The 19,376-nt window shown below is 41.0% G+C and overlaps 1 protein-coding gene and 1 long non-coding RNA gene across 3 annotated transcripts in view; one reads left to right on the top strand and one right to left on the bottom strand.

Moving 5' to 3' along the window:
- Nucleotides 1-231: 231 nt before the first annotated feature.
- LOC106583769 (uncharacterized) lies at nt 232-2,364 on the bottom strand. Its single transcript, XR_001323604.3, has 2 exons — nt 1,659-2,364; nt 232-593 (listed from the first exon to the last, which is right to left on the bottom strand). It is a non-coding gene; the product is annotated as an uncharacterized LOC106583769 (long non-coding RNA).
- Nucleotides 2,365-13,023: 10,659 nt separating this feature from the next.
- Nucleotides 13,024-19,376, top strand: part of LOC106583770 (inositol hexakisphosphate kinase 1) — a 75,474-nt gene continuing 69,121 nt past the window's right edge. The window contains exon 1 of one of the 2 annotated variants that reach the window (XM_082967718.1): nt 13,024-13,628. The gene's annotated coding sequence lies outside the window, so the exon portion shown is untranslated. The remainder of the gene's footprint in view (nt 13,629-19,376) is intronic. The other variant, XM_082967720.1, reaches the window with a different exon arrangement.

Below are 19,376 nucleotides of genomic sequence, written 5' to 3'. Positions count from 1 at the left end.
TTGTTCTTAACTGACTAGCCTAGTTAAATAAAAGGTTAAAAATTCTAGTCACATTAGCAACAACCATCCCGATATAGGGACACTGATCCTTTAGGAGGTTTTAATATGTATGTAGTTAATTTCTATATATTTATTACCCATGTATTTTCTATGTACAGTTAATATCTACATACAGCAGCAATAGTTGTTCAGTATTACAAACTGTGATGGATAATGTCTAAAACACAAATGGGCAAATATATAGATTGGTTTTATTTACACATATGAAAACATGTGCCACAACAGTGCACTTAAAGCAGTTTACAATCCAGAAAACAGAATGTCAGTGCAGCTTACAAAAATAGAAACACATTAATAAAAACAATCAATGTAATGATCTACCCCATCTAGTGTCCACTGAACAGCCTAAGACTTCAGTTTGCTGAAACAGTATCCAGGGTCGTATGCATTAATGCACACAAGAGTTTCGGTCTATTTTCTTCTGTTTAGTGACTGTCCTGCGCTGGTTACCAGAGGTCTGTTGTGGTAGGGTGGAGACTCAGGGTGGAGCTTAATGTCCAAGTTGAATCGTTGTGAAGACACCGTGACAGGATCTGTGTGTAAAATGAATTCAAACATAAATCATATTGTAAAGTTACTATCACACACACACACACACACACACACACACACACACACACACACACACACACACACACACACACACACACACACACACACACACACACACACACACACACACACACACACACACACACACACACACACACACACACACACACACACACACACACACACACACACATTGCATTGGTTGAAACAAATGCAACATAATATGTAAATTCACAAATGCTTCGCAACATGTCACAGTCGGCGACCCCGTCCCTGGCCCTCTTCCCCCAGCAGCAGGGGAAAGGGTCTCCGCTGGGGACTGGTTACCAGGTGAAAGGCTGCATCTTCTGGATCAAAAGCTGTACTTTGACATCCCCATAGACTTGTACAGGATGTTATTCTGCTCTAAACCCCCGGAGACAATGCTTATCTCCTACACAAATCGACAGATAGCAGACATACATGTTTTGATACAAAATGTTAACAAAAAAGTTAATTAAGATAAAAAGTCACAATTTCCTAGTCCGTGAACCAATCTTTTTTTTAGCTATAATTCCACAACTTCACTCCTGTCATGCTCAAATTAATCACTAGATGGCATTTGTGATGTAGCTGAAATTAAATGTTATTTTGTCGCATACACATATTTAGCAGACACCCCCCCTCCTCCCAGACGGTAGCGCTGCAGGATATGGTCAAAACATCTAATAGCGTTTTAGTTTTTAACCAAATATTGCGATTTAGACCATAATTTGGGTGAAACCATGAATTTGATGAAGTATGCTTCTAGCCCGTTCAAAATCAGTACTGGGTTTGCACCAATAAGAAGCCTGAGAGAGATATATATTTATATGTTTTTTTTTAAAAGGCGGCAAAACATGTTGGTTTGAAATGGGTACTAATGGAAACACAGAACGAAAACATGGAACATTTCTGACCATTTAAAAAAATATATATATTGAAATATAATTCACTTTCATCATTAGGGACATAGTGAATAAATGAAACATGAAAAATGCTAGTAATTTTCTAAACAATTACGTTACCTGTTGACATGTATCCCCCATTGTTTTCTGTCTGTGCTGCATGGTCTGTGTATTCCTGGAAATAAATATCCAATTCCATGCTTCTGCGTGTCGTTCTCCTGTCCGAGTGAATGAGAGGCTCAGACCCAGACTTCATGTCGTTGAAAACGGACTCCAGCTACTGACCACCCCGCACTGTCCATCCAGCGGTGACGAGGAGGCGCGACAAGCACACTTTCTGGCGCAATTTCTACAGACTTCATGATTGGAAGAATGAGTCTGTCAAATCAAATTTGATTGGGTCACATACATGCTCTGACTCTGCAGTTTATATATCCCAGCTACACTTGAGTAGGAAGTGAATCCATATCAGAAACAAAAGGACAACTAGACTTCACTTTTTCTTCATTCACCACATATTTCATCTGATGGGCATCAGTCACTCCAGAAATATTTGTAATCTCTGAAACATCTTGACGTTTCGCCAGATCGAGGTATACGATAAAATCGCTATGCAGTTTTTACTTGGAAAAAGTTGCTGCATTCAAACCAAATACGAACTCGGAAGAATATGAGGTAAAATCTTGACGTCAGTCAACTTCAAATCGAAAAGTCGGAACTCTAGAAAGAACAAATAAGCCCGATTCCCGAGTTTGATGACTGTTGAAATCGATTTTCCCCCAGTCGGAGCTCTTTTTTTTCCCGAGTTCCCAGTTTTTTTTTTAACACACTGAAGTCGGAGATTTGAGTTCCCAGTTGTTTTGAACACAGCATTAATTTGAGGGGAAAAACTGACAGTGACGATTTTAAGACAGCGACCGATGACGCAATTCATCAGCGACATAAATAGACGTCGAGGCGTGACTTAACATGGGTGGGGTAATTAGCCTAACTTTGGTGGTATCCTAAGCAAAGTGACGCTTTTTTTTTGTCATTTCAATAAACGTTTTCAGCAGCCTCACGTTTCGTTATTAAAATTGCCAACTTGGCTGTTACAACAACAAGTGATTTACATGTGCCACTAATCTGTTACGCGACGTACTAACACTGACAGAGAAGCTGTCGCATACTTACGCCACCGTTTGTTTACCCCTAGTAATTATTTTTGTTGCCAATTAGCTGACGTTAGCTGGCTGGCTAACGAAATAAATTACTATCGATCTAATCATCTAGTTTTAGATATGTCAAGTAACTACGTCCATTCTGTGCCTGCCCTTGAACGGTCGAGGTATTTACAAAAGTTTATTCTTATCGGCTTGCCTGTATGTCCTTTCAACTTCCTGGAGACCACCTGGGGAGACAAACCTACCAAAATGCCCAAAGTAGTCTATGTTGACGTCAACACCAATTTGGTGGAATCTCCAGATTTGCATAAATTTCCAAATGCAGAATAATATTACAGCTGTAACTTGGTCGGATACAGCTCACTAGTCCTTACTACAAGCTAACTAGCAATATTTATGCAATACACATAGTTAGTTAGATACACAAGTGTGAGCGATTTACCGGTGATGAAGTACTAAGAACACAGAAATGTATCGAGTAACCGCAGCCCAAAGCTTTACATCATCATCGTCGTGGCTTAATAGCCTGAAACCATGAGGTTCGTCTAACCTGGTCCTTTGGCAGTATTATCCTACTGTTGTTCAAACAATAGTTTGCTTGATTATGTATGGAGCCATAGATTTCTAACATAATCATTAGAAAATGAATCATTCACCTGCTAAAGACCTAGTAACTGACATAAATCCCTTGATTTGTTGATCACCCAGTTAGATCTGGATTTTTAATGTAAGCAGGACTGAAGGCTGAAAATAATTTGATTAGCTTTCACATTGACTGTATTCTGTGAATCTGTACTGCCCTTTGCTTAATGTAAAACCCCTATCTAAACCATTTACAATTATCTGTCTCCACTCTCCAGGCTGCAATCCACTCCCAGTTAGATGGGGTTTGTCCAGGCCTCCATCAGCTACACAATGCCCTGGGGGACGGGAAGGACATCCAGGACTCCCTGGCAGAAGTCCGCAATGACTGGAGACACAGGATCAACACCATTGAGAATTCAAAGGACGTAAAATATGCTTGGATGCAACACAGTCAGCTTGCTTCAGCCGTGGAGAACCTGAATAATATATTTTCATGTACACTACATGACCAAATATATGTGAACACCCCTTCAAATTAGTGGTTTCTGGTTATTTCAGCCACACCCGTTGCTGACAGGTGTATAAAATCGAGCACACCGCCATGCAATCTCCATAGACAAACATTGGCAGTAGAATGGCCTTAGTGAAGAGCTCAGTGACTTTCAACGTGGCACTGTCATAGGATGCCACTTTTCCAACAAGTTAGTTTGTCGAATTTCTGCACTGATAGAGCTGCCCCGGTTGACTGTAAGTCTAGGAGCAACAATGGCTCAGCCACGAAGTGCTTGGCCAGGCTGTATCACAACCGGCCGTGATTGGGAGTCCCATAGGGCAGCGCACAACTGGCCCAGCATGGTCCGGGTTTGGCCGGTGTAGGCCGTCATTTTAAATAATAATTTGTTCTTAACTGACTTTCCTAGTTAAATAAAAAATAAAAACGACTAGTGTTGAAGCGCATAAAAAGTATCTGTCCTCTGTTGCATCACTCACTACCGAGTTCCAAACTGCCTCTGGAAGCAACGTCAACACAAGAACTGTTCATCGGGATCTTCATGAAATGAGTTTCCATGGCCGAGCAGCCGCACACAAGCCAAAGATCACCAAACGCAATGCCAAGAGTTCTCTGGGGTGATGGATCACGCTTCACCATCTGCCAGTCCGTTTGGCGGATGCCAGGAGAACACTACCTGCTCCAATGCACAGTGCCAACTGTAAAGTTTGGCGGAGGAGGAATAATAATCGGAGGCTTTTTTTCAAGGTTCGGGCTAAGCCCCTTAGCTCCAGTAAAGGGAAAATTTAACAGCATACAATACTTTTGTATATATACGGTAGTGCCTCACTGATGCTACATGACCTGACGACCAACAATATTGTTTCCCTCCTCATCTGGGTTCTCAATTAATACTTACAAAAGTAAGTATGAACTGCCCTCTCTGTGACTCATGTAGAGGGCCCTGTGTTTTGGTTTCTCATGTCACGTGAACAGGATTTGAACCAGGGCCCTATACATGAGTCACAGAGAGGGCCGTACAGACTTACTTTTGTAAGGACCTAGGTGAGGAGGGACACGACTGTGTTATTATGTAACTCGTTCAAGCCACTGTCAGCTAAAAAATAAATCAATTCAAATGCTATATACCCCTTGATTATGGCTTATACCAGGTGTCTTTAACATTTTAACCAGCTTTCAAATACCAACATTCTTCTCTTCCTCTGCTCCTTAATGTACAAGAAAAAGTAGTGCACTATCTTGTCAACTCTTCCCCTGGTCCTTAGTGTACAATAGAAAGTAGTGCACAATGTTGTCAACTCTTCCCCTGGTCCTTAGTGTACAATAGAAAGTAGGGAACTATGTTTCTGTCAATATACCTGGTAAAATAATGGTTAATAAACAACTCTAAAGGGGCCGTATAACATCTCTTTTCCCAAAATAGTTTTATATTTTCCTAAATAGATTTCTCAGTTTAATTTTTCCTGGTTACAGTTCATATAAATTCATTCGGCCCTAATCTATGGATTGCACATGACAGGGAATGCAGACATGCATCTATTGGTCACATATACCTTTAAAAAATGTAGGGGCCTGGATCAGAAAACCAATCAGTATCTGGTGTGACCACCATTTGCTTCATGCAGCGCGACACATCTCCTTCACATAGAGCTGATCAGGCTGTTGATTGTGGCCTGTGGAATGTTGTCCCACTCCTCTTCAATGGCTGCGCAAAGTTGCTGGATATTGCCGGGACCTGTCAGCAACGGGCAGTGGTGGAAAAAGTACTCAATTTTTATACTTGAGGAAAAGTAAAGATACCTTAATAGAAAATGGCTCCAGTAAAAATGAAAATCACCCAGTAAAATACTAATTGAGTAATAGTCTAAAAGTAAATTGAATTGCTCAAATGTGCTTAAGTATCAAAAGGAAAAGTAAAAACCATTTCAAATTCCTTATATTAAGCAAACCAGACAGCACCATTTTTTTAAAATTATTTTTTAATTTACGGATAGCCAGGGGCACACTCCAACACTCGGACATCATTTACAAACAAAGCATTTGTGTTTAGTGAGTCCTCCAGATCAAAGGCAGTAGGGATGACCAGGGATGTTCTCTTGATAAGTGTGTAAATTGGACCATTTTCCTGTCAACATGTAACGAGTACTTTTGGGTGTCAGGGAAAATGTATGGAGTAAAAAGTACATTTATTTTCTTTTGGAATGTAGTGAAGTAAAAGTAGGCAAAAAATGTGAATAGTGAAGTACAGATACCCCAATAAAACTACTTAAGTAGTACTTTAAAGTATTTTTACTGAAGTACTTTACACCATTGACTGCAAGTATTGTGTGACCTGCAGAGTCAAGAGGATGGGCAGATGTCCGGCCCCCCAGTAACCTTCCTATCAACCTATCAGGTCACAGAGAGTTTGAGAGGCAGGTTTATGGTACCTCCCTAGAGACTCTCAGGCTCTGATAAGTCACCGGCATGGAATTAGTAACAGTCAATGTCTTTAAACTCTGATTACTTAAAGGGCTGTGAAAAAGATGAACACAATATTGGGATTCAAACCAGGGGCGTATTCATTACACTGATTGTGTTGTAAAACGTTTATTAAACAGAAGCAAACTGTCACGCCCTGACCTGAGAGAGACGCTTTTCTCTGTTTGGTTAGGTCAGGGTGTGACATGGGGTGGGCATTCTATGGGTTATATTTCTATGTTGTGTTTTTTCCTTTGATTGGCCGAGTATGGTTTCCAATCAGAGGCAGCTGTCTATCATTGTCTCTGATTGGGAATCATACTTAGGCAGCCTTCCCTCCCACCTGTGTTTGTGGGTAATTATTATTTCTGTGAGTGTTTTGTGTGTGTGCGCCACAGTGGGGTCACGGTTCTTTCTGTTTTTGTTTGGTTGTCTTCAATGAAGTATGTGGAATTACCGGCACACTGCCCCATGGCTGATCTATGACAGGGAGTTTGAGGACAGTGAACGTGACACAAACGGAACAAAATGGGGAGAAACCAACCTGAATTTGTCCAAGAGAAACTCTATTTGCTTCTTAAATGATTTCCTGGTGCATGTTGGATCTTCTGGGCCTTTTCCAGTCATAGAGGACACAACTTGCAGCTGTGCACCTCACCGAAGACCTCTACTGAATTGTGGCTAGGATATGGTTGTAGTACTTCAGGGGGAGTTGGTGGTGCGGAGGGCCTAGTAGATCAGAATGAAGCCCTTATTGGTTGTCACTGGCAAAGACTGTCCTACACCCTGATTGTAGGAAGGTGGTGAAACATTACGGTACTAAAACCCAGAGACAAATTGCTTGTAACAGAGTAATTACACATTATTGGGGTTAGTGTTGATTTCATGTTAGGCTCACCAATACCCGTCTTCCCCAAAGATTGTAAATCAACCCCTTTTTAAACGTATACGTAGCACAGGAGGTTGGTGGCACTGTAATTTGGCAGAATGGGCTTGTGGTAATGACTGGCGCGACATCAGTGGAATTGGTATGAAACACATGGTTTCCAGGTGTTGGATGCCATTCCATTTGCTCCGTTCCAGACATTATGAGCCCTCCTCCTGTGATGCCTATATTATAATGACAGGCAAATGGGTCAACATGGCCCAGTTCTCATTGTATACAACAGGCTGCCCCACTTCAAGAAACTTTTGGAATGAACTTGATTTGTCTTGTCCTGACCAGTAAAAGGGGTTATTGTAGTTTGGTCAGGACGTGGCAGGGGTTTGTTTTGTTTAGTGCGTTTCAGGGTTTTTGGTTTATCTTTTCTATTTCTATGTGGGTTTTCTAGTTTGTCTATTTCTATGTTAGTTTTGGGAACGACCTCCAATTAGAAGCAGCTGGTTGTCGTTGCTTCTAATTGGAGGCCATATTTAAGTGGGTTTATTTTCTCTTGTGTTTGTGGGTGGTTGTTCCATGTATAGTCATTGTACTGTTCAGGACTGGTTTTCGTTGTGCTTTTGGTCAGTGTTCATGTCTTTAATAAATCAAGAAGATGATTCACATCCCCGCTGCAGTTTGGTCCGATCATTACGACGTTTATGACATGATTGTACTGAAATATTTGATTATCAACCGATAGTGAAGGTTTTTCCAGCTATCTGAATGTCTCAGTCACACTACATGAGAGATGGCAGGAGGGCTATAGGATAAATGTGGGGAGAAGGAGGAATGCAACTAGAAATACAGAGTTTGTTAGTTTGAACTCTGCTTACATTTGTTACCTGCAGTCTTGACAGAAATATGGATTTGACAGTGATGAGCAATACATTGGTAGCTCTAAAAGATATGCAATAATTCAGTCTTTTTAGGATAAAATCTTTTTCACAATAACAGTGAGGAATTCATAGCAGATTATTATAATATACTTGACGAAAGCATACACTGTTAACATTCATGTGTTCGTTGTTGGGTAATTGCGACCAACATTGGCAGCAGGGTGGTGATTTCTATGCTACCTTCCCTCCATTCAATGCGTTACATTTTTGACAAGTTCGTTTAAGTCTGATTTTGAACACCACGGCTACGGCAGTGAAGGAGTCACGCAGCTGATCAGTCCACTCAGCCTGGAGGAGGACGGAGAAGGGACAAACTGTAACAGCAATATACATTACACACCAATAACAGTCTCAGTGAAAATAACAGTGAAAAGGTGGCTTAATTTCATCAAAAATCTTACATTTTTGGCTGAAATTGACAATAGTTCAAATTTTATTTGTCACATGCTTCGGAAACAGGTGTGGAGTAACTCAAATGCTTACTGGCCCTTTCCAACAATACAGAGAAAGAAAATGGAAAAATAACAGAACTTAAACATCTAATCATAATAGATAAACAATGTAGTTAGAGCAACTACAATGTAGTTGCCTAGTTGTTAGAGCGTTGGGCCTGTAACCGAAAGGTTGCTGGATTGAATCCCCCGAGCCAACAAGGTAAAAATCTGTCATTCTACCCCTGGGCAAGGTGGTTAACCCCCCAACAACTCCTCCCCGGGCGCCAATGACGTGGATGTTGATAAAGGCAGAAAAGAACAGCTTTCTATGGTCAGGACGTGACACGGAGTCCCATAGGGCGGTGGACAATTGGTCCGGGGTAGGCCGTCATTGTAAATATGAATTTGCTCGTAACTGACTTGCCTTGTTAAATAAATGAAATTATTTGAGCTGTTCTTGTCATAGCATGATTTGGTAAGTCCATATTATCTTCTGTATATCACCCCTACCTCGTCACAACACAACTGATTAGCTCAAACGCATTAAAAAGGGAAAAGAAATCCACAAATTAACTTTTAGTAAGGCACACCTGTTAATTGAAATGCATTCCAGGTGACTAGCTCATGAAGCTGGTTGAGAGAATGCCAAGCGTGTGCAAAGCTGTCATCAAGGCAAAGGGTGGCTACTTTGAAGAATCTCAAATAAAAAAGATATATTCTTGGATACTACATGATTCCATATGTGATATTTCGTAGTTTTGATGTCTTCACAATTATTCTACAATGTACAAATAAAGAAAAACCTTTTGAAAGAGTAGGTTTGTCCAAACGTTTGACTGGTACTTCTATATAGGATTTTCTTTGTGTCAGAAATTACATTTTCGTTTTATTTTTTCACATTTTAGTCATTTAGCAGACACTCTCGTCCAGAGCAACTTACAGTAGTGAATGCAATCCATTTCATGCATTTTTTTTTTGTACTGCCCCCCCGTGGGAATTGAACCCACAACCCTGGCGTTGCACACACCATGCTCTACCAACTGAGCCACAGGGAAGGCCTAATCATGCAATAACCATCAAATTGAATTAAACTTGGAGTCACGCTATATGACTCAGGGGAAACCATGCAGTTTATTAGTCTACAGATGAAATAAATGATGATGAACTTCACAGGGTGGTGAACGTACCAGACGATCAAGTTGATGCTTCTTTCCAATAAATGATTGATGCTTGACTGCCATTTGACAAATACAAATATTCTCACTCTTTAGTTGTATCCTTAATAATCTCATGTAGACTAGCCTAGCCACACTGTATCTGCCAGTTGTTGGCTAGAGTGTACGTGCCAAGACCAGAGTAGGCATATTTGCCATTTAACGCAACAGTTTGTTTTTACAAAACTATTGGTACAGTTGAAAATGCAATGGAAACACATTGAACCTTTTTATGAAAAAAAAAAATGTTTTATTCAGTCTAGTGTGACTCCTGAGATGTCTGAACAATAGAACAATTTGTTAATTTCACTATAGTCCCAGTCGTTTGGTCCTTGTCCTCTTCTTGAAGTCATGAATGAAATCGTGCAACTGGTGATAGAATTCCTCCCAGAGTTTTGGCGATAGTTTATGTATGAAATCAGCTACAGATGCCGGGGCGGAGGGGGTTAGAGGAGTGTCTGTGGAGAGCAGTATGCATGGTGAGGAGGAAGAGGAAGAGGGGGGGATTAGAGGAGAGTCTGTGGAGAGAAGTATGTGAGGAGGGAAGAGGGGGAATGGGATCAGAGTAAATTAGGAGAGTTTCAAATGTTTTACCTCTGGGACAAGCTGCTGGCTCAGTGCATGACGTTCTCCAGATTTTTGAGATCTGTCTTCAATCGTTTGCAATGTCTTTGCCAGTGATGTGTCAAGGGCTGAGTCTGCAGCTCTTTCCTCCCTTTCTCACACCCCTGCTACTACTGCTGCTGCTCTGTGGCATCACTGAGGAGCAAGCAAGTGGAGTAGGTCTTGGAGATGGGCCCAGGATAGGGCTTCCCAGGGCCTGCATGGAGATGGTTTTCCATTCTGTACTGCAGCTCAGTGTAGGAGATGGATGATGACCAGTAAGTGCTGTGGGTTGGTGAACAGGCAGTGCTGGGTGACAGAAAAAAAAAACTGGTGTCTCCATTCGATGGTGTTTGTGTTTTGTAAAATAAAGAAAAGTAGAGGGCTATTTAGTACACATATCCAAACCAAACACAACGATCAAAGAAAAACATATCTAATATCATTAACCGAGACTACCATAGACTAGCTAGCTATAATGCTGCAAGTGTTCGAGCAGAGTTGAGAAGGTCTGGCATAGCTACTCAACTCTGCTCAAACGATTCACTCATTTTAGCTTGCTGGCCCTTCCTACCGAACTTTGACTTCAGTGTTACCAATTTCGGAAGCTCATGATTTTCTTTCTCTGACAAAATGATGTTTGATCAAGAAGTTGTAAAGACTGTGGCAATGAACGCAACAAAAACCACCTCCATTTCTTTACTAGCATCATTTGTTTTCTCAATTATTTTGATCACCCCGTATAGGAGATTTGATTGACTGCTCTAACTTTTGCCAACTCAATTTCCTTCACCCTTACAGGGCACTCCAGGAACTCAGGATCATGATCCCCACCATAATTACAACACTGTCGTCCTTCTACACACTGTTCTTCAGTGTACTCTGTTCATTGGGCTCCCAAGTGGCACAGCGGTCTAAGGCACTGCATCTCAGTTCAAGAGGTGTCCACTACAGTCTCTGGTTTGAATCCAGGCTGTGTCACATCCGGTTGTGATTGGGAGTCCCATAGGGCGGTGGGTTTGGCATCCTGATTTGGCTGGGAAAGGCCGTCATTGTAAATAAGAATTTGTTCTTAACTGACTTGCCTACTTAAATAAAGGTTACATTTAAATAAAAAAATCTGCACACACTTGAAACATGGGCAAATCCTTTACAATTCTTACACTGCAGTGGTTTGGGGACAAAGCTTTTATGGCATATCTTACATAACCAAGACCAACGGACTTTCTTAATTTCCTCCATTCACCCAGCGGATCAGAGGCCAGGCACCAACCACACAAGGAATTCTCTTCAGGGATTCAACCTGAACATCCTTCGTCACCCTGAGATGACTCCTTTGACAGGTGCTCTACTCCGAAGTTCAAAACACAAAACTTCTATCGTCCGGATTCTTTTGAGACCAACTGCAATATTCCTCTGTTCTTCAGAAATACAATTAATGAAAATAAGACCACTCCTGGTCACTCTGACAGACTCTACTTTTCCAAGCCCAGACGTCACCATTTTCTACACCATAAACGTTTTTCCCACATGCGCATCCTTACTCAACAAACGCATCCCAACAAGAAACGATTCATTGTCATTTACACACGTGTCCTCCACTCCAATTTTAGACAATTTTGTTTTTGTTCCAGTTTTTGATATTACTGTTGTCCATTCAAAACATTCGTCTTCAACAAATTTACTCGAGGCTCTACACTGAGTTTAGGGCTGAATGGAGTCCAGTTGCGGGGTAATGGGAGAGGATGGAACGAGGTGAAACTGGGCCGACATTCTACAAATTTTCTCATCGATTTAAACATCTGGGCCCAGATTCACACAAAAACTTAAGAATCTTTTTAAGAAAGAAAGAAAAAACAAGAAATTCGTAAGATAGTAAGTGCAATTCCTCAACAATATCTTTAAGATTTTATGATTTTCATGGAAACTTCACAAATATCTTCTTATGAATCTTCTTAAGATGTTTGTTGCTAAGGCAACCAATTTAGCTAGCTATCTGGCTAGCAATGATGATCATGTTAGATTATTTCCTTCTGAGATGACTGTTCTAAAACATGTTTTTGGGTTTAAAAGTCATCAATATCGAAACTTTCAGATGAAGTTTGTGAGTGAATTAAACATGTCCTATTGCTTTCATTGAGCTTATTTTCTCACCGCTCAGAGTTTATCTTGGATTTAAGAACATTTACAATAACTTTATTTTTAAGAATCTAATATCTTCTTAACTTTTTGCTTATTAAGGAGAAACATGAGAAATAGCGCAATACATTTTCCAATAACCTTTTTGAGGAATAGCAACTTTGCTTAATTTCATTCTTAAGTCTATAGTTAAGGAAAAAATGCCATGTTAAGAAGACTTCTTCTTAATAAGGTTTTGTGAATCTGGGCCCAGAATTCCCTATATTTTTCTGTTCCCAAAACTACGAACACAATGCATTGAATTTTATAGAATTTACGTTTTTCCAAAGTTGTAAAAAATTGCGATGTTTAGAAGGAGTGCAAGGTCAAATAGAGTTTGTGCACAAGCTTACTATACAGAAGAGGCGTTCCCTAACGAAAATATGCAAATATATGATACAACGCGCCAATAGAATCTCGCGCTTGGCTTTGCCCACCTCCTTACTTGTTCTGCCCACTATGCTTCATAAACTACCGCTTTAAACGACACATATGAACGATCTTGGATTAGTTATAAATCTCTTTGTTAGCGTCAGTCCTACAATTTAACCAATCACCGACGAAGGGGCGTTGACTATGGCTATAGAAACTTCGGCTTGCCTCCAGAAGAAGAAGAAAAATGTCGTCTGCACGAACATCCGACAAAACCGTTGCCGAAGACCAAAACCGTCACAAAATGTCGTCATAATATATGCCGTTATTTTAGACGGGAGAGTGACACACATATATTGTTACCTGAACTGAGGGACTCGAATTAGCTATTGTGCTAAACCGAGTCGTTGCTAACTAGCTAGCCCGGTTATCGTGTGTTTTAGTCAGACATTTAGCTAGCGTTAGCTAAGGTTACAGAAGTACCTACCACCTGAATACCCTTTCTCAGGTTGCAAACACGTCCTAGTTAGTTAGCTATGTTGACTTGTAGCGAACATTAACTACACCGATTTAAGTCAACGTTCGCTAGCTAAAATGCAGTCACACAGGCTACAAGTTATCTGCTAACGCGTTAGCTAGCTAAGGTTATTTCGGTTCGGGCACGGTAGGCAGGGGTCTGTCCTGTTTGCCCTCCGATTTGGGATTTTCACAAATTTGCTTTTCATCTGTCAAACGGAGGATTCACAAACCCGGTAAGTAAACAACGTTAGCTAACATTGGTATAATGTGTAACGTTAGCGTAGTTGTAAAACTAGTTGGCGAGCATTGCCAAAAACGCTTTTTAGCTACCTATATAGTCAAATATGTTTATTTAGCTGAGCTAAAGTCTTTATTGGATTAAGCATACCTAACTTACATATTCTTGTGGGCTAACTGGCAAGCTAACGTTATACTCCTCGTACAATGTAATCAGCAAACGTTACAATCTGGATTTTTGCCAGTGTTGGTTGTTGATACGGCAATGACTGATATAAACATGAATGTTATAATGTTTGCTGTAGCTATCCATCCTGTGATAGAACCTTTTTGAAAAACATAAACAATTTTTTGTGTGTGTTATGGCAGTAAATAACTGCTCAGACTCAAATCCTCCATCGTGCAATGAAAACATGTTAGGTCGGCATTCAGCTGTGAAAACCTATGGTCAATGTAACACTCACATGGTGACTTTATCTGCCTCATGTATTTAAATATCAAGGATTGTATTGTCAAAATAACGCTCAGTGTGTACGTACTCGTAGATATTTATTACATATAGGCCTATCATATATTCATTAATGTGCTTATCTTTCCCATTTTCTACCCATGTATTTAGTGTCTCTGAGGATGTGGTAAAGGGATATTAGTTATCGAAAACCCTACTCTGTTATGTGGTGTTTTCAGCGGTTACATTCGTCCCACATTTGGCTCCATGTCAACTACAATTCCGACGCTGTGTTTTTAACGTTTTTAGAGCAGTTTTACACATATCCACAAGCTGTATGTGCCTCCAGTTGACAAACTACATGAACTCCTCAGTTGGGTTTACACACAGGTGTTCGGAGCACGCTAGATAGCTATGAAAAGCCAACTGACATTTACTCCTGAGGTGCTGACCTGTTGCATCCCTCTATAACCACTGTGATTATTATTATCTGACCCTGCTGGTCATCTATGAACATTTGAACATCTTGGCCATGTTCTGTTATAATCTCCACCCGGTACAGCCAGAAGAGGACTGGCCACCCCTCATAGCCCGGTTCCTCTCTAGGTTTCTTCCTAGGTTCTGGTCTTTCTAGGGAGTTTTTCCTAGCCACCGTGCTTCTACACCTGCATTGCTTGCTGTTTTGGGGGGTTTTAGGCTGGGTTTCTGTACAGCACTTTGAGATATCGGCTGATGTAAAAAGGGCTTTATAAATAAATTTGATTGTTTTATAATTAGCACAGGTGGCTGCATATGTCTTCTGTCTGTCTTTTCTGACATGGAGATAAACTGTGTCTGAACACTAATAAAGGTGTGTAGTAATTTAACTTTTTTGTTTTTGTAAAGATACGTTCCTTATGTTTCTAAAAATGTACCACAAGCGATGCATGTTAATGATTAGAGTAAGTGTCCGGGCTCTTAACAAAACTCCCCCCGGTCAGAAGACACCATCATCAGTAGGCGCTAAAGCAGTTAGCATCTATGAATGTGGTAGGGGGGTATCAGTTGAATGATTTATGTGATCACATATTAGGATCAAATCCAGCTGTGAGTTTTGAAAAGCCAGTTGGTCCTGGCATGTCCACAGTGTATCTGTACTAATATCATCAGTGTGTCATTCTGTGGCCTGTCCCACCGGGACATCCTAGAGTTGCTGCCTGCCCCACTGTCGGGCTGTGCCCCATCAATTAGCATGTGTCACCTGTTGAATGTGTCTCTGTGCCAAATGTTATTTTTCCACATGCAGCGTCCCTATACATTCCCCTCTGGAGGTCACCCACCTAGCCCGTCTCTCTGGCTCCTGTGTGCTGGCTGACCTCCCTGGAGTGCTGAAGTTGATGGGGGGGATGTTTGAGTGGCATTCCGTAGCCATGTTATTAGACATAGCTGTTGTTGAAGGATATCGCTGAAGGCTAGGGGGCCTAACCCATTATGGTTGGTGTCTTGGGGAGGGAAAAGGCCTCAGTATTGTGCTGTTTTAACTGTTTGGTGTCTGTCACTCTGCACAGCTCTCTTTCTTCAAAAGCATAATCCCATATAGAGAAATCACACGCCACTGACGAAACTACATTTTATGCTGGTAGAAAGACAACAATTGCGTAATAAACATTCGGTCAGCAAAAGCAATATACTTTTGCAGACTTGCATGTTGTAAGTTATGACATGTCTGTGAATGTGAGAAGGTGTTGATTAAGCATTTCTTTTTATAAAGCTGTTTTAACAAGCGTCTTCAGGAGTTAATCTACATGCCCATTCAATAGGCCTACCTCCACCCAGCTATTACACATGTTCATTCAAAACCTCCACCTCTAGCCTAAATATGTATGTATGTGTGTGTGTGTGTGTGTGTGTGTGTGTGTGTGTGTGTGTGTTTTTTCTTAAAGGTTTATTTTTTTATTTTATAAAACATTTTTTTTTTTACCCTTTTTTCTCCCCAATTTCGTGGTAGTAGTTACAGTCTTGTCTCTTCGCTGCAACTCCCGTACTGACTCGAGAGAAGCGGGGGAACAAAATAAGATTCAGACACAAGTTCCATTTCATTGAGACTTCTCTCACACCAAGCCATAGTTGTTGTCCATGAGAAAGTCTACTCATGCAACACAGCCCCTCAGGGCCACTCCACATCACCAAGTCCAAATATAGAATGTACATATAGTTGCCTCCATTTAAGTCTGAATATGCAAGATGTCTACAATGAAAAGCATAAAGACAAAGAGAGCACAGCACACAAGTTAAAAAGTATAAAACAAAAAAAGTAAGACATGCAGTGAGTCTCAGGAATGCAGTGTCATAGATCAAAGGTCTTTGTTCTCAATTTTCCAATATTTTTCTCTCCATTTTTTTATTTTTTTTATTTTTTTATACAGTAACTATTAACAGGTGAACAGATGGATTGTATTACAGTACCAGATTTTTCCACTTTGACCATTAAACAAAATCAGATGTTATATACTCAATCCATTTTGACAGTCACTATGAATACATTTTTTTTCCTGTAGTCTCAGAGAAAAGGTCAGCCTCTCCATCACAGATCACATGTTATCCAGTCATCTACCACGGACGCCTTTGATTCTAACTGTGATTAGGGCTTTGTTACTTGCTATTAGGAGTATTCCCAATCAAGCGTGGTCCCTGAGTCCAAAATATAAAAAAAATGTAACCTTTTATTTAACTAGGCAAGTCAGTTAAGAACAAATTCTTATTTACAATGACAGGCTACCGGGGAACAGTGGGTTAACTGCCTTGTTCAGGGGGCAGAACGACAGATTCTTTTTTTTTTTTTACCTTGTCAGCTCCGGGATTCGATCCAGCAACCTTTCAGTTACTGGCCCAACGCTCTAACCTGTAGGCCCCTGAATACAGAACCTCCCCTCTGCATGGGACATCAACCTTAAATATGTCTTCCATGCGTCTTTGCACGTCCTGCCAATATGGAACAAGCTTAGTGCATTCACAAAATATGTGGTAATGGTTTGCCTCATTGGACCCACATGATGTCCAACACCCCATTCCACTACTCTGATGTCTTTCTGCAGAGGAGTGATAAAGAAGCACATCATATTTTTCTATCCAAATTCCCTCCAAGTCAATGATCTTGTTAATTTCCGTAGTGATTGGAATAAGGGTTCCCGAGTGGCGCAACGGTCTAAGGCACTGCATCTCAGTGCAAGAGGTGTCACTACAGTCCCTGGTTTCGAATCCAGGCTGCATCACATCCGGCCGTGATTGGGAGTCCAATAGGGCGGCGCGCAATTGACCCAGCGTCGTTCAGGTTTGGCTGGGGTAGGCCGTCATTGTAAATAAGAATTTGTTATTAGCTGACTTGCCTACTTAAATGAAACAAAGGTTTCCTACACAGAAATGACCATTTTCTCTTTTACATACAGTAACTTCACACCCCTTGACTTTTTCCACATTTTGTTGCTTGAATTTCAAATTGATAAAATACATAATTTTTTTGGTCACAGGCCTACTACACACAATAGCCCATAATGTTGAAGTGGAATTATGTATTTAGACATTTTTACCAATGAATACAGAATGAAAAGCTGAAATGTCTTTTAGTCAATATGTATTCAACCTCTTTTGTTATGGCAAACCTAAATTAAGTTCAGGAGTAAACATTTGCTTAACAAGTCACATAATAAGTTGCGTGGACTCACTCTTTGTGCAATAATGTTTAACAGGATTTTTGAATGACTACCTTATCTTTGTATACCACACATACAATTGACCTTTAAGGTCCCTGAGTCGGCAGTGAATTTCAAACACAGATTCAACCACAAAGACCGGGGAGGTTTTCCAATGTCTCGCAAAGAATTATTACTATTGGCAGATTTTTTTTTTTTTTTTTTTTACACAACAACAGAAAAACATTGAATATCCCTTTGAGCATGGTGAAGATATTAATTACACTTTGGATGATGTGTCAATACACCAAGTCACTACAAAGATACAGGCGTCCTTCCTAACTCAGTTGCCGGAGAGGAAGGAAACTGCTCAGGAATTTCACCATGAAGCCCATGATGACTTTAATTAAAACAGTTACAGAGTTTGATGGCTGTGATAGGAGAAAACTGAGGATGGATCAGCAACATCATCCTATTAGTCACATGCGCCGAATACAACAGGTGTAGACCTTACAGTGAAATGCTGAATACAACAGGTGTAGACCTTACAGTGAAATGCTGAATACAACAGGTGTAGTAGACCTCACAGTGAAATGCTGAATACAACAGGTGTAGACCTTACAGTGAAATGCTGAATACAACAGGTGTAGACCTTACAGTGAAATGCTTGCTTACAAGCCCTTAACCAACAATGCTTGAAGAAAAGTGTTGAGTAAAAAATAGGAAATAAAAGTAACAGTTTAACAGCAGCAGTAAAATAACAATAGCGAGGATATATACAGGGGGTACCAGTACAGAGTCAATGTGGGGGGGCACCGGTTAGTTGAGGTAATATGTACATGTAGGTCGAGTTAAAGTGATTATGCGTAGATTATAAACAGAGAGTAGCAGCAGTGTAAATGAGGGGTCTGGGTAGCTATTTGATTAGCTGTACAGAAGTCTTACTGCTTGGAGGTAGAAGCTGCTAAGAAGCCTTTTGGACCTAGACTTGGTGCTCCGGTACCGCTTACCGTGTGGTAGCAGAGAGAACAGTCTATGACTAGGGTGGCTGGAGTCTTTGACAATTTTTAGGGCTTTCCTCTGACACCACCTGGTATAGAGGTCCTGGATGGCAGGAAGCTTAGCCCATACGCACTACACTCTGTAGTGCCTTGTGGTCGGAAGCTGAACAGTTGCCATACCAGGCAGTGATGCAAACAGTCAGGATGTTCTCGATGGTGCAGCTGTAGAACCTTTTGAGGATCTGAGGACACATGCCAAGTCTTTTCAGTCTCCTGAGGGGGAATAGGTTTTGTCGTGCCCTCTTCATGACTGTCTTGGTGTGCGTGGACCATGTTGGTGATGTGGACACCAAGGAACTTGAAGCTCTCAACCTGCTCCACTACAGCCCCGTCGATGAGAATGGGGGCCATGCTCGGTCCTCCTTTTCCTGTAGTCCACTATCATCTGCTTTTGTCTTGATCACTTTGAGGGATGAGGTTGTTGACCTGGCACCGCACGGCCAGGTCTCTGACCTCCCTATAGGCTGTCTCATCGTTGTCGGTGATCAGGCCTACCACTGTTGTCATCGGCAAACCTTGATGGTGTTGGAGTCGTGCCTGGCCATGCAGTCATGAGTGAACAGGGAG

The sequence above is a fragment of the Salmo salar genome, chromosome 22 (assembly GCF_965601325.2).
Source record: "Salmo salar chromosome 22, fSalSal1, whole genome shotgun sequence".
NCBI lineage: Eukaryota > Metazoa > Chordata > Actinopteri > Salmoniformes > Salmonidae > Salmo > Salmo salar.
Note: the sequence above shows the minus strand (reverse complement) of the source record. Positions and strands in the feature narration are given on the sequence as shown.